This window comes from Syngnathus typhle, linkage group LG6 (assembly GCF_033458585.1).
Source record: "Syngnathus typhle isolate RoL2023-S1 ecotype Sweden linkage group LG6, RoL_Styp_1.0, whole genome shotgun sequence".
In the NCBI taxonomy this organism is placed as follows: domain Eukaryota; kingdom Metazoa; phylum Chordata; class Actinopteri; order Syngnathiformes; family Syngnathidae; genus Syngnathus; species Syngnathus typhle.
Genome location: NC_083743.1, coordinates 12,631,500 through 12,645,107, shown reverse-complemented (window position 1 = coordinate 12,645,107; position 13,608 = coordinate 12,631,500).

Sequence of the window (13,608 nt, the reverse complement as noted above, 5' to 3'; positions counted from 1 at the left end):
AGTTTTATCCTGATCACCCGCTGAATGGCTTTAATCTTAATTCGCAGTGCACTGACTTTCAAAAGTGTGAAAAGTGCCCAAGAGTATTTGACTTATATTTAGAATCATTCAATGAAAAACAAATCATCTTATGTAACATATCACAGATGATTTATTCCAAAACACAATATTTATATTTATATTTTTATTTCTTTCAAGTAGGAAGGATGAATGTTTTGCAATAAATCTACACTTAATACTGCATACTTTAACATTGTTCTTCTAAACCAGTACGAAATATTACCACAAGACGATCCATACATCCATCCGTTTTCTAGACAGCTTGTCCCCGCGGGGGTCACGGACGTGCTGTCATCGGGCAGTAGGCGGGGAGCACCTTGAACTGGTTGCCAGCCAATCGCAGGGCACACAGAGACGAACAACCATTCACACTCGCACTCACACCTAGGGGCAATTTTGGAGTGCTCAATCGGCCTACCAAGCATGTTTTTGGGATGTGGGAGGAAACCGGAGTGCCTGGAGAAAACCCACGCAGGCCCGGGGAGAACATGCAAACTCCACACAGGGAAGGCCGGAGGTGGAATCGAACCCACACCCTCCTGACTGTGAGGCGGTCGTGCTAACCAGTGCATCACCGAACCACCCCACATGACTAATATATTAAATTTACTTTTCAAATGAAGATGTTTAACATTTGGAAAATCACACGCACAGTATTGATATTTGGTGTTTCCAGTGTTTGTGGCAGGTAAGCATAAAGAAACAAACGATAAAATGATCACGTACAGGAATTTACAATGTATTCCTTTACAATATCACAGCGTCATCAGATTTGGTATCTTACCATTTTAAAGGTCACAGGAAGCTCTTCTGGCCTTGCCAAAGACAGCTAAGGTAAATTTGAGATTAAGTGGACTGACTGCTAATGAAGATGCATGTGTGCAAAAAGTTTGTGTGCGAGTATGATGATGTGAGCGCATGTGACAGAGCAAACACATCGGTTGAGAGGTGAAGATGGCCAAAGTGACAGAGACAGATAGAGATTTCAAAAGGCTACCGTTTCTTATCAGCAAAGGTCACTCAAGCAATTACGTGACACATTGATTTATATCCCTAGAGGCAAGGCATCCTACAAAAGCACGAGCAACAAGCTGACTCGCAAACTCCAAAACACACACTCGCACAAAGCCTTTATCAATCTGCCTCCTACTCCTAATTATTATTGTTCACTGTGGAAGTCTAACGCTTTGTGAGGTCATTAAGGTCTTGGCCACAGGGAGGAAACAAGTTTTTGTCGTGTGTTACAAATTAACTGGCAGTGCACATCAACCCATTTTCATATTCCTTTGTAAACAACTGTGAAGGTGGCGTGTGTGTGTGTGTGTGTGCGTGTGTGTGCGTGCGCTTACATGCATATACAGTCCTGTCAAATGGTTCATTTAACATTGTTGTCTCCTGGAGTGAGTCACGATTTCTCAGGGCATCTTTTCATCTCGGCATTTGATGCACAGAAGCACGTTGAAATGCACACGTCCGCTCACATAACAATAGATGCCAGACATACATGAAGAGCTGGAGCTGATTTAGATTGAAGACTACCTAATCTTACATAGTCAACACACGCACACCACAGCGAAGCTGAATATATATGGAACACACTCAAGTATCCTGTCACAAAAAGCTACATATTATCAATATCATTATCCGATCGATCACTGTGACTTTGAATCTATTTCATCGACTTGTACAGAGGTCTCTTTAGTAACTGTTGGGGGGCGAGGGAGCTCCATGCGGCGGAATGCTCAATGAGGCTCATTGCGGCCCTGAACACTTGCCCAAGCACCAAAATGAAGTTGCGCTGTTTTTACGCAGGGCGCACTGGCGCCAGTCTGCCAAAACGGAGCTCATAGTGTAATAATGCCAAGATTAACAACTTGCAAACTAAAATAATGCTGTGTTTTTAGCGTCAGAGAAGATCTGAGCACCGATGTGAGCACATGATTTTAAACATAGGAACCCTTATTACTTCAAAAAGGAATTTAAAAATAAAATAAGCCAAATTAAGGAGTAAGAATATAATAGAAACTAAAGTGACACTTCTGGGGGTGGCACAATCCGTTTGTTTGAATGGCATCAAGAACCACATCAGCATAGCATCAAGAACATCGGCATATCAATCATGTAAAGTTGGAAAATCATATATTTTTTTTAACAATAAAGAATGCAATTGAAGAATAACACCTTGGTACAGATTATGCGGCAACCGGGCAGTTAATCTTCCTGGCGATTCTCTGCGCTCTGGAGATGATAAAGACAATTATCTTGACACTAGGCATTTAGCAGTCTTTCAATGAGGAAATGACTGAGGTGTCTGAAAGATCATATCATGAAGCAATATCCTTTTAACCGAAGAACGTGATTGATATGTGGTATTTCTTAATGCAAATATATAAGATGGGTATAGGAATGTACAATTATGTACTCTGTGGGTTTACACTAGACCAGGGGTCGGCAACCCACGGCTCCAGAGCCGAATGCGGCTCTTTAGCACCCCCCTAGCGGCTCCCGGGAGTTTTTGCAAAAATGCGTGAAAATGGAATAAAAAAGTTTTTGTTGTCGGTAGTTTTTAAGTATGGTTTTTAGATGGTTATCATGACAAGAATTTGTTTGCTTTAAAAATGTATGTAGTTGTAAATATACTAAAAATACCGAATTTAAGAATGACGCCAAATAGCAAAATTGCGTCATAGCCTGCGACGCGGCACAAGTGAGTTGTAAACAAACAGGTGTGTGAGTGATGGGTCATGGATTCAAAAGGCAAAAAGAAAAAAATTGCTGATGTGAACAGAGGCTTTAAGAAAGAATGGACTGAACTTTTTCTTTATTGCCAATGCTGAAGCATTGCCTGCATGTTTGATTTGGAATGAGAAGTTGTCAGATAACATGAAGAGGAATTTGGAGCGACATTTTCAGCTAAAGCGTGCTAAATTTGCTGCCGATCTCCCAGTTGCAACTGAGAGGAAAGGTGCAATTGCAGTGCTGGTGGAGAATTTTGAGGATCGAAAAAACAGTTTCAAGAAGTGGATTGCATATCCAAACTCTACGACTGCTGCAGGTTTTGTTGCAGCCCCGGAGATAATAGAGCGCGGAAAAGCATTCACTGATGGCGAGTAGATGAAGGGATTCATTATACATGGGTACAATTTTTTATTTTTTTTTGGACACGTCAGCTATATAAAGAGCGAGAGTTCAGTTCTCTACCTATTATACATGGGTACAGGCTTTTTTCCAGCATCGACATGCAATTTTTAGGGTGCGTATTATACATGGGGGCGCATTATACATGGAAAAAAACGGTATATATATATATATATATATATATATATATATATATATATATATATATATGTTAAAATACACCTGTGGAGGGTTAATTTATGATCATCGGTGTGGAATAAATCGCATTACAAGTAATAGAAGTAGTCTGTCGGTTCTAGTTTATTATTATACAAGCACAGCTGAATAGCACTCATTTTGATCCTTCTCTTCCAGTCAGAAAATAAATGCGTGCATACTCTACTAAGTCTAAAAGCAACAAAAAACAATAACCTGTAGTCACATTCAATGCCTAACAGTAAACGTAAACAGTAAAAAGCAAATGCATTATCTTTAATCTATCAATCATACGCGTGAACTAAATAATTACATAGTTGGATGGCAGTGTGATGAATTGCTTGTAAGAGATTTTTTTTTTGCTGCCCTCTTTGCTTTGGCTTTTATGGACATTTCACTGACAGCTCAAGCTATCGTCAGGCTATGCATCAAATGAGGAATGCTCTTTTCAATAAAACCAAATCAATGTTCTCTTGGGTATGAATTTAAAGAAGCAAGCTTATTGAAAAGCGCTGGTGCGTGGCCTTCAGAAAATAAATCTGGTCAACCTAGAAATGAAATGAACAAAGGAGAAAGGAGTATGAGCTTTTGAAAGCGTTTCCACCATAATAACTTTCAGGCAATATACTTAAGGGAAACATCTAATGTTTAATTATCGCATCACATGTGCACACACACCAATGTGCTTGAGGCCCTATTGAAGGATGATGAGCTTCTTTTATGACTTGAAATTGACTAAATGGAAATATTGACTATGTCCACACAGGAAATCAAAATGGGAGAAAATGTAGTTTGTCCTCTGCAGCCGTAAAGCTTTCATTCTTTTGGCAAGTCAAAAAGAACATTTGCGAGGTCAGTGGTCACTGATGTTGAATAATCTTTGTTCCCATCTTCTCATACATTCCAAATGTGTTTGATGAGGGTTGAAGTCAGAGCTCTCAAGTTCTTTCACACCAAATTCATCCATGCATACTTTACACACAATAGGGACTAAGCGGGATATTCTCCCCCATTCGTGCTTTAGTCAGTTTCTTACATGATTAAGTATGGTGATTATCCAGTCTTGGCATGACACACCTGGCAAATTTGTGCAGTACCACCAAAGAGGTATCAATCAATGAAGTCGGAGGTTGGCTGTACTTTCCACATGGTGGCATTTTCCTGAGACGGGTGAATTCTATCGAGATCCTTTTGGAAAATATGTTACAAGTGGTATTAACTAGTGGATGGATCCGAAAGTTAAACTGATTCTCGCTAGTGGTGAGCATTCATTTTTTAATTGATGCAATACAACCAATTTATATTTGAATAGCGTGCTTATGATGTGCTCATGATGGAGCAAAGCAAGTGAACGTTCACCTGGATATCAAAGATTGGTCATTACTGGGACATACAATTGTTGAGCAGTCGATGAGTATATATTGGGACATGTGTGCCCTTCCGCATGCACATATGAGTTGAGTCGGCAGGTGACATGACATGCAATATGATGCTCTGCCTCCGAGAGGCGCTAGTCGTTAGTGCGGAGTCTGGAGCGCTGAAGGTAAAAGATGCGTAAGTCTATGGAAGAGTGTGCGGACTAAGATTTCTCAGGGTCACACGCTGATTCCAAGGTCACTACACCCATAGTGTGTACATTTCATAAAAGTGTGTACGTGGCACACTTAACTTGATGGGAGAATCTGAACAACCAACAAAGTGTGCAGCAGCAAGCCTTTTCTGTTTTAAGCACATGGGAAAATATATGCCCCTAAGAGATCATCAACTAATTGGCTATTAAATTAAGAGGGGCCTCTAAAGAGCGGTGGCACAGTGCACATGTGCCTCACAGATCTGTGGTCAAAGGGTCAAATCTGTTCTCTGTCCAGTGTGAATTTTACTTGGGTTCCGATGCGTGTGGATTTTCAACGCTTTCCTCCATATGCCATAAACATAGATGTTAAGCTAACTCCACACTGCGAATTGTCCTTTTGTGTGAGTGGAGTCAGCTTGACTCCAGTTCACCCACGACTACAAAGAGCAGTAAGGAATATGGATGGATGGGTCTTTTGAGAATTCAAGTCTAAATAACTTTTGTATATCCATCTATCCATCCATTTTCTTTACCTCTTAGTCCCCACGGTTCTGTGTGCGCAGCATGGAGTTTCTTGTGCGCAGAGACTGCATGACCAGCTGCGCAGTTTAGAGGGAACACTGGTCAGAAGCTATAATTAGCAATAGCAACAAGAAAATGGCTGCACAGACACACACACACATACACATATTCAAATGTGTTATTATGGCGAACAAAGAAAACTATCTTGCAGTCACTAACAAATCTACACAGGGAGAGTCACAGTTTGACAGGATAATAAGCATCATCAAGGTGCAAAGGCTTGGAGATCTAACAAATCCCACACCCTTCTACCCATCATTATTTCCTAGATGTGTATCCAAACGATGACATACCCCAGCATCTGTGCACTCGTTTGAGTACAAATGTGAGATTATGAGTCACAAAGTAATTTGGATAATGTGTTCAAGGCAACAAATGATCCAGATAAAAGAACGGTATATTGTTTGTCTAAAGGCATCTCATACCAGCTCTGTTTTTTGTGATATAACTCCAGGCTGGCTTTCCCAAGGAGAGGAATATGTTTAAGCTCCCAAGACATTTGCTGCAGACATTTAATATTTTACATGTGTCGTTTGTATGTAAAGGCCTGTATGTAAAGGTGTGCATATATACCAGATTACTAGTTTCCTTTTTTGTTTAATTGGGTATGTCATGTGTATGAGCAATCTTGTTGAGGCATCTCGTATTTGTTGAAGAGTGAGTTTCCTTTTGTTGGACATGAAGCGTAATTGCAGCTTTTGTAGATTGTCGAGGCAGGTGGTGCGCCATCTGGTGAGGGCAGGTAAGAGAGGAGGACTGAAGCTTTGGGGACAAAGGAGCGCCGAGTGGCAGATGCAAGGATGGATTCAGCCCTCCATCAAACACACATGGATAAACAGTTGTGGATACATGAGCGGTTGGAGCCATAGTCAGAGGCATAGTCAGAGGCATCATTTAAATGACAAGTGTGTGGAGAGTTACAGGTGGAGTTACAGGTTCATAAATAGGCATGTTTGTAAAAAAAAAAATGTTGACTTGACAATTGACAGGTGAGGGTGACTTTCAACATTCAAAATAAGGTGAAGTCATAATTTCTGACATGGAAAGACTCTAGTGCTGCTTTTCTTGTTTGATTTATTTAAATGACAAAAATGCTTGGATAAAACTGCTTCTGTGCCTTTATCCGTGTTAATCTTTCTACATTATCATTTACCGCATTTGCTTAGATATCACAGAGGGAATACAAAAGAAACAACTTCTAAATGTATGCATGAGAGCATCCTTCCAGCTGTCCCCCTGTTCAAATAAGACAAGACATACCATATGGAAAAAGTTACAACTCAACTCATCAAACAACAGATCGGATCTATGAAAGGGTCTCTGCGAACCCATCAAACGTTCTGTCCACCTCTGTCTTCTTCACCCTTAAACATTTTAACGCCTGCAGTGAGCTTCCGTACACTGTGTATGGTGACAAATAGATTTGAGGCACAGCACGACAGACCACAGCATGACTCTGATTGTAGCATGAATGCTGGAAGAAAAGCAACAACTCAAAATATTTGCGGCCCACGAGAGCAAATGAAGAGCTGCCATATGGACAATTGCACGCAGCTTATGAGGTCAAACCATTTAATCTTGTCAGTGCTATTACGCAATATGATGTTGCTAAAGGGTTGCATCATATAAACAGTATAATGTGGCAGGTCAACAACAACTTAGGCTGCATTCAAGAAAAACAACGTTTTCTATGTCACTTCTTTTCCATCTATCCACTCTATGCTGCATATCCTCAAAAGGGGAATCTGCCGGTGAAAATATGCTAAATCCACATAGGACAGCTGGCGCCCGAACACAAAACCATGACCTCTGAACTCTAAGGCATCTGTGGTAACCGGTCTGCCACCTTGCTGCCTCGGTTTTTATTTTACCCCAAACGAATAACACAGAAACTAAACTATCTAGTGAGCATTGCTCTGATTATTTTAATGATCATGCTTCTTTTGCACAAACAACCTGTTGATACCATGATTGAGAATGCCATATTTGTTTTTATTTCTTAATAGACATCCCACTAAGAATACTTTCCTCATCATATTACAATTGCCCTATTGTCATTACATCAGGATGACCACACATGGTCCCTTTATATTGCTTAATTACTCTCTGCATAATTTGCACACTTGCTTTATTATTTTTATTAGTCACTTATTGACTGCTGCTTAATGACTCTCTGTAATTTGTGTTTATGTGTTAATTTTATTATAGTGAGTGGCTGCAACTACTGGAGATGGTTTCTTTTTTTTCCATAATTGGCAAATACAGATGATTCTGACGTATGAGAATGTATGAGAGTTGACTAAACTGTTATGATGGTGGCTGTCTGTAGTCTTCCAGATAGAATCACTGTTTCAAAAAAATGCGAGTAAACACTTGATTTGGCCTTAGGTAACCCTTGCTATATCATCAAAGATGAGATCAATGCTGACTGCCTCAGTGGGCAAGAAAAAAAAAACGAAATAAAACATATGCATCTACTTTACACCTTTCACGGCCACTAGATTGCTTGAAACTGGAGTTGGAGATATGCCCCTAAAATAGCCACTCACTAAAGAGTACATAGACAGTTTTAGAAGTGTGCCTTTTATAATGTCATACTCACACTAGGCTACTATTTGCCTTTGACAGAAAGCAATGTCATGACTGCTCTTACTGTATGTTGGTGTTGTTGCTTTTTCACTTACCTTTTGTAAGTGTCAGCGGCAGAAGTGAGGCTCCGTGTTAAACTTCACACCCTGGCCCTGGATTTCCTCTTTTCCTTTTTTTCACACAGTCTCTGATAGTATGCTGATGCCTTTGTGCTCTTCACATACAACTGTGACAGGTGGACATTTCAGGGTTTTAATAGATAGTGTGAAAAAGGGCTTTAAGTCAGCCTGTTTTATGGTTATTTGATTGAAGGTTTCCTAACACAGATGATGGCAGTTTGCCCCTGGCGCTGGGCCTATTAGCCAGCTATTCAAACAGTCCCTGCATCCAGGTGGTGTCTCTGTCTGTATTGACTGAAGAAAAAGGCTCACTTGGGTATTTTGAACAAATATATTTCCATCCATCCATCCGTCCATTTTCTATACCGCTTATCCCCATTTCTGAAATCATATACCGTATTTTCCGCAGTATAAGGGGCACCTAAAAACCTCCAATTTTCTCAAAACCGACAGTGCGCCTTATAATCCGGCGCACTTTATATATGGACCAATATGGGTTTGTGGATGAGGACTAATTTATTAAAGTAAGCTTTACGTGTTTATTTTGTGTGTTGTGTGATATTAACATTTGAGCAACATTGAGTTATTGATATAATGTTATTGTCTTCACTATTTCGAGTGTTACTCTATTGCGATTGCATTAATGTTTGAACAACGTTGACTTATTTATTCTATGCGCTTTACAATCCGGTGCGCCTTATATATGAACAAAGTTTTAAAATGGGCCATTCATTGAAGGTGCGCCTTATAATCCGGTGCGTTTTATAGTGCGGAAAATACGGTACATAAAAGTTCTTTGTGTACTGTATTGGAAAGTTAATTCATACAAATCAAAGCCATTTATAAAGACATCCTAGCAGGCATTGTTAAAAGTGTGTACACTTGTGCACCAACACAAAAAAGAGAGTTGGTGACCAAAGTTGTGCTTGAAGTGTATATGTACTTGTCACACAACATTAGTGCTCGCACTGGGGTCAGGTGTTGTTACAATGAGGACTGACTTCATTGGAGTTAACGGCAGCTCATTAGTCAAGTAGTGAAGTGCAGTTACACTTCAACACACACAATAATTTCTTCTACCTCTTTTTCTGACCTCTCTGCGTCTGCTGCTGCTCCATCTCTTCCCATTTAGTCACACTACCCAATTCAACTGATTATTTCCTTAAAAGTGTTGATATTGTTGGCGCTACAACACTGCATCCACCCTGAGTCTCACGTTTGAAAATAACAGTTACAAATATGCTGAATTATGGGTACTGTATATTGCACAGGGAATCTAAATTTCTAATTGAGATTTACATTTTATTTACAAAAATTAAAATCTTTCCATGGATTGAACAAATGCATATTCTGGGTGCGTGTCTGCGCTTTAATAAAAAACGACCCCTCCAATCCCTAAATTCATAGTCTAGTTATCAGTGCATTGACCTTTTAGTTTACATGAAAAAAATCTCAAAAGAAAAAATGCCAATCTCCTTCTTTTTGTCGTCTCGACTCACTCACTCCATAAACCATATTTTGCTTTGAATTTGGATGTAATCCATTTATCCCTCCTTCTATTTTTCTCCCGTTCATCAGGCACGAGTGAGCTCAGCTTGTTCCAGCTGACTTTTGGGGACAGGTTACACCCTGGACTTGCAGGTTCAAGTTGTAATCATCAATCACCGAATCGTTGCACTTCCAATAATTTAAATGCATGGTGTAGCAAACCCTCCATCTTCCTGTTCCCTCTTTCCTTTCTTTGTAGGCAGGTTTTATGTGGTATCCCCTTAATTCCTTTTATGGCCATGTCAGGTTTGTTCACGAAGCATCTCAACGGCTTAGCCTGTCATCATGGTAGCATTCCAAATCTGCTTTACTGTTCCTCTCCCAGGGTAGTCCTGTTCCAAGCTGAGGCTTTAGCTGCTGGGACTAGCACTCACTGCCATTGTGCTGCCAATGTGTGTGAGAAAAAAAACAGCCAAATGTTAATATTCTGAAGGCACATGCAACATATCCGAAATTCTGATCGGTATGGATAATGAGAGGATTTGCCAATCATATAAAACTAAATTTTTTAATTATTGTTACTGTAAATGGCAAACTAAATAAAGTAAAAAAAACTGCATATTTAGAAATGAGCACTGGCCTAATAATTTAGAACCCAGTGTAGTTCCACAAAACTTAAATTGACTATATCTCAAACTGCAAAAACAACCGCAACAACCACGAAACACTGCAGAATCACATTTACTCCACAATATTGTCTCCTCAGTTCCACTGTGTAAAATTTTACTAGGTTAAGGCCGTTAGAAAATAGGTAGCATGCTAACGTACAAGACTTGTTAAAGTGATCTAGACACATTGCGCAGATTATAGCCTGTTATCTGTTTCTTCCGACACACACGGCAGATGAAATAACGCATCTATGTTTGCTCTCTGATTGACTATTCGCCCAGCATGTAAGCATATATTGTGGTCGTCACTAACTCAGCCCTCACCCTGGAGAAGAAAAAGTGGTAGAAACTTATTCACCAATTTATTCCACCAATTAATCTAGACGATTAAGACAGCATACAGTCAGGACTTGAAGGAAGGTGTGTATTGATAAATGCCTAGAGGTATGTGCTTGTGTGTAAGACAGAGATGGATGGAGTTTCTGGCGTAAAAACTACAGTTAAATGTCAGTCCTGTCTGTCACAACACACCTGCTCTCACTGATGCGTCTACTGTGACAGGCTGACATTTATACACCTACTGAACAAAACACACACACAATTGTGCAGGTTACCAAAAAACATAAATGTAATCAGAAAAGAAAGTCACACTTCCAGATGCATTTCAGATAGATGCTCTAACATTGTAGATAGTGACGACCCAGACATAATCGACTTATACAATATTTTTTTTATTGAAGAGTATTATGCCCAAAAGTAATAATATACCACCATCACAAAAAGGTTCAAGATGACTGACATTTTCAATATTACAATAAAGATACAGATAAAGATAAATAGTAGTTATATTCTTTTCAACCTGAGGGAACTGGGAAATAGTACATTGGAGTACACAATAGGAGTACACAATGGTAGTACACAAAAAGTTTTACATTGAGTGGTAAAAACAGTCCATTGTTTTATTTGATGTATTAGTATTGTATGTAATCTTTAACCACTTGAGATTTATAAAAGGTATTTATGCAACAACATTTTTATAACATTCTTTCTTTCTTTCTTTCTTTCTTTCTTTCTTTCTTTCTTTCTTTCTTTCTTTCTTTCTTTCTTTCTTTCTTTCTTTCTTTCTTTCTTTCTTTCTTTCTTTCTTTCTTTCTTTCTTTCTTTCTTTCTTTCTTTCTTTCTTTCTTTCTTTCTTTCTTTCTTTCTTTCTTTCTTTCTTTCTTTCTTTCTTTCTTTCTTTCTTTCTTTCTTTCTTTCTTTCTTTTATTTATTATATTTAGTAATATTTATGAAAAATGACAGGTTCGGGAACAGCTTTTGGTACCACTCACGCTGCCATACGATACTGGATTCAGTGGCTCCTTTAATTTAGAGGATGAAGTTCAACAGATCAAGCCATCCTGCTCTCCTTATGACTCTGTTCCTCCCCATTTCTTATGGTTGTAGCATGCATTTTTCTGTTGTTGTTTACAATATACTGTGTTGAAGGTATTTTCAGCAGAGATGGGTTTCTTATACTTAATTTTTTGGGGGGGAGAGGGGGGGGGGCAGATTATGTCAGCGGGACTCCGTAGATTGATAATTATTCTCAAGATCCCCATTTTTATCTTTAAAAATATGATATGGGAAAGAGCACTAGCAGCTGGACTCAGGAGAGAAGTGAATATTTGTCTATGCGTTCTAGTTGAAACTCAACATCATCGTCCTCCTCAGAAACCTTCTCATACGTATCTCATTATTCAGCATCTTCTCATTTCTGTATGCTGGTCACCAACTCCAAACTAAAGTAGTCTTATGTATGGCTTGCATGTCTACCACTCTCTGTCATTTGTTTTCCAGCCCAAAACTAAATATCACAGCGTTATGGGAGGAGACAGCTGTCAGTGGGCTGTGAGTTTACAATATTATCGAGCTTTTTTATTACTGTTTTGGCGCTAAATATGTATTATACTTGCTTGGTTGTGAGAAACACCAAAGCTACATGTTTTGTAGTCCAATAAAAATGTGCCATTTGATTGCCCGCTTCCGATCTCATTCATGCTAGTCAGTAGCAATTATGTTTTTTACTGGTTATCTTAGCGTCTGCTTGACTTGAATATAGTAATTACTTTGTGGATGTAATTAATCTTTATTAGTACATTTCTAATTCTGTAATTAGTTATTCAGATGCTTTCCAATTTGTTCAAATGGGTTTTCTGTGGTTATCATCACTTTTTTCGTTCTTTCTCGTTCCCGCACACATGCACGTAGTATGCACAAGCAGAGACTCACACGATTAAAAGCACACAACTTTTTACGGCCTGCTGGATGTCTCTTAAATGTTTACAAAATAGTTGGTACAGTATAGACCGACAACGGAAAGTTCAGTCAAGTTTCCTTAATTTCTTGATAATATATAATGTACTGCAGAACTGACATCACTCTCCTTCATAATGTAAATGACTGTACAGACCTGTAGCTGAGTGCAACAGAAAAGGCCAGAGTTTGAAGATATTGCCCAAGAAAGGTACATGGCTGCAAATTTTGTCTCATGAGACATCATAGCCACTTTATTTTTATTGTTGGATGATGGCTCAAATCACTTTGCCTCATGTCCCTCTCTTGATGGAAACTCTTGCCTTGTCCCTTCGGATGGTTTATAATTCATGTGGGTCCCTTAAAGGCAAACCAAGGTCTTAGCAGGAGCAGTTTATTGGCTCCAATGAGGTAGTTAAATATGGAGAAGGACAGTTTGGAGGCTCAATCCAAGACACTACATTATTGACGACTCAAGTCAAAATTACTTCACCATATAAATATTGTAAACAATTTATCTTAGTTCCCTACTTCATGCCACATTCATCTAAGGAGAATTATATTATATCATATATTTGTTCCCTTTCTAAATTACTGTAATTTGTTGTGACTGTGTGACTTTTAAAAATATATTTTTTAAAATGCACAGTTTGATTGTATAACTTAATGAAAATAACTTCTGGATTTGCACTTACTAGATGTTGTATGCCTATCAGCCTGTCATTCTCCAAAAGCACAGATAGAAATTGTTTGAAATCAGCACAGCTCATTTGGCTCACCACCGTCTGTGGAGGTTTGAGGAAAGAGTGTCATCCTTGTGATCTGTAGATAATGTCAGTTATTTGCATTCGAGTCCCTGCTGAAGAATGGCTGTGTTTCAGCCCCACTGGAGGTGGGGGTG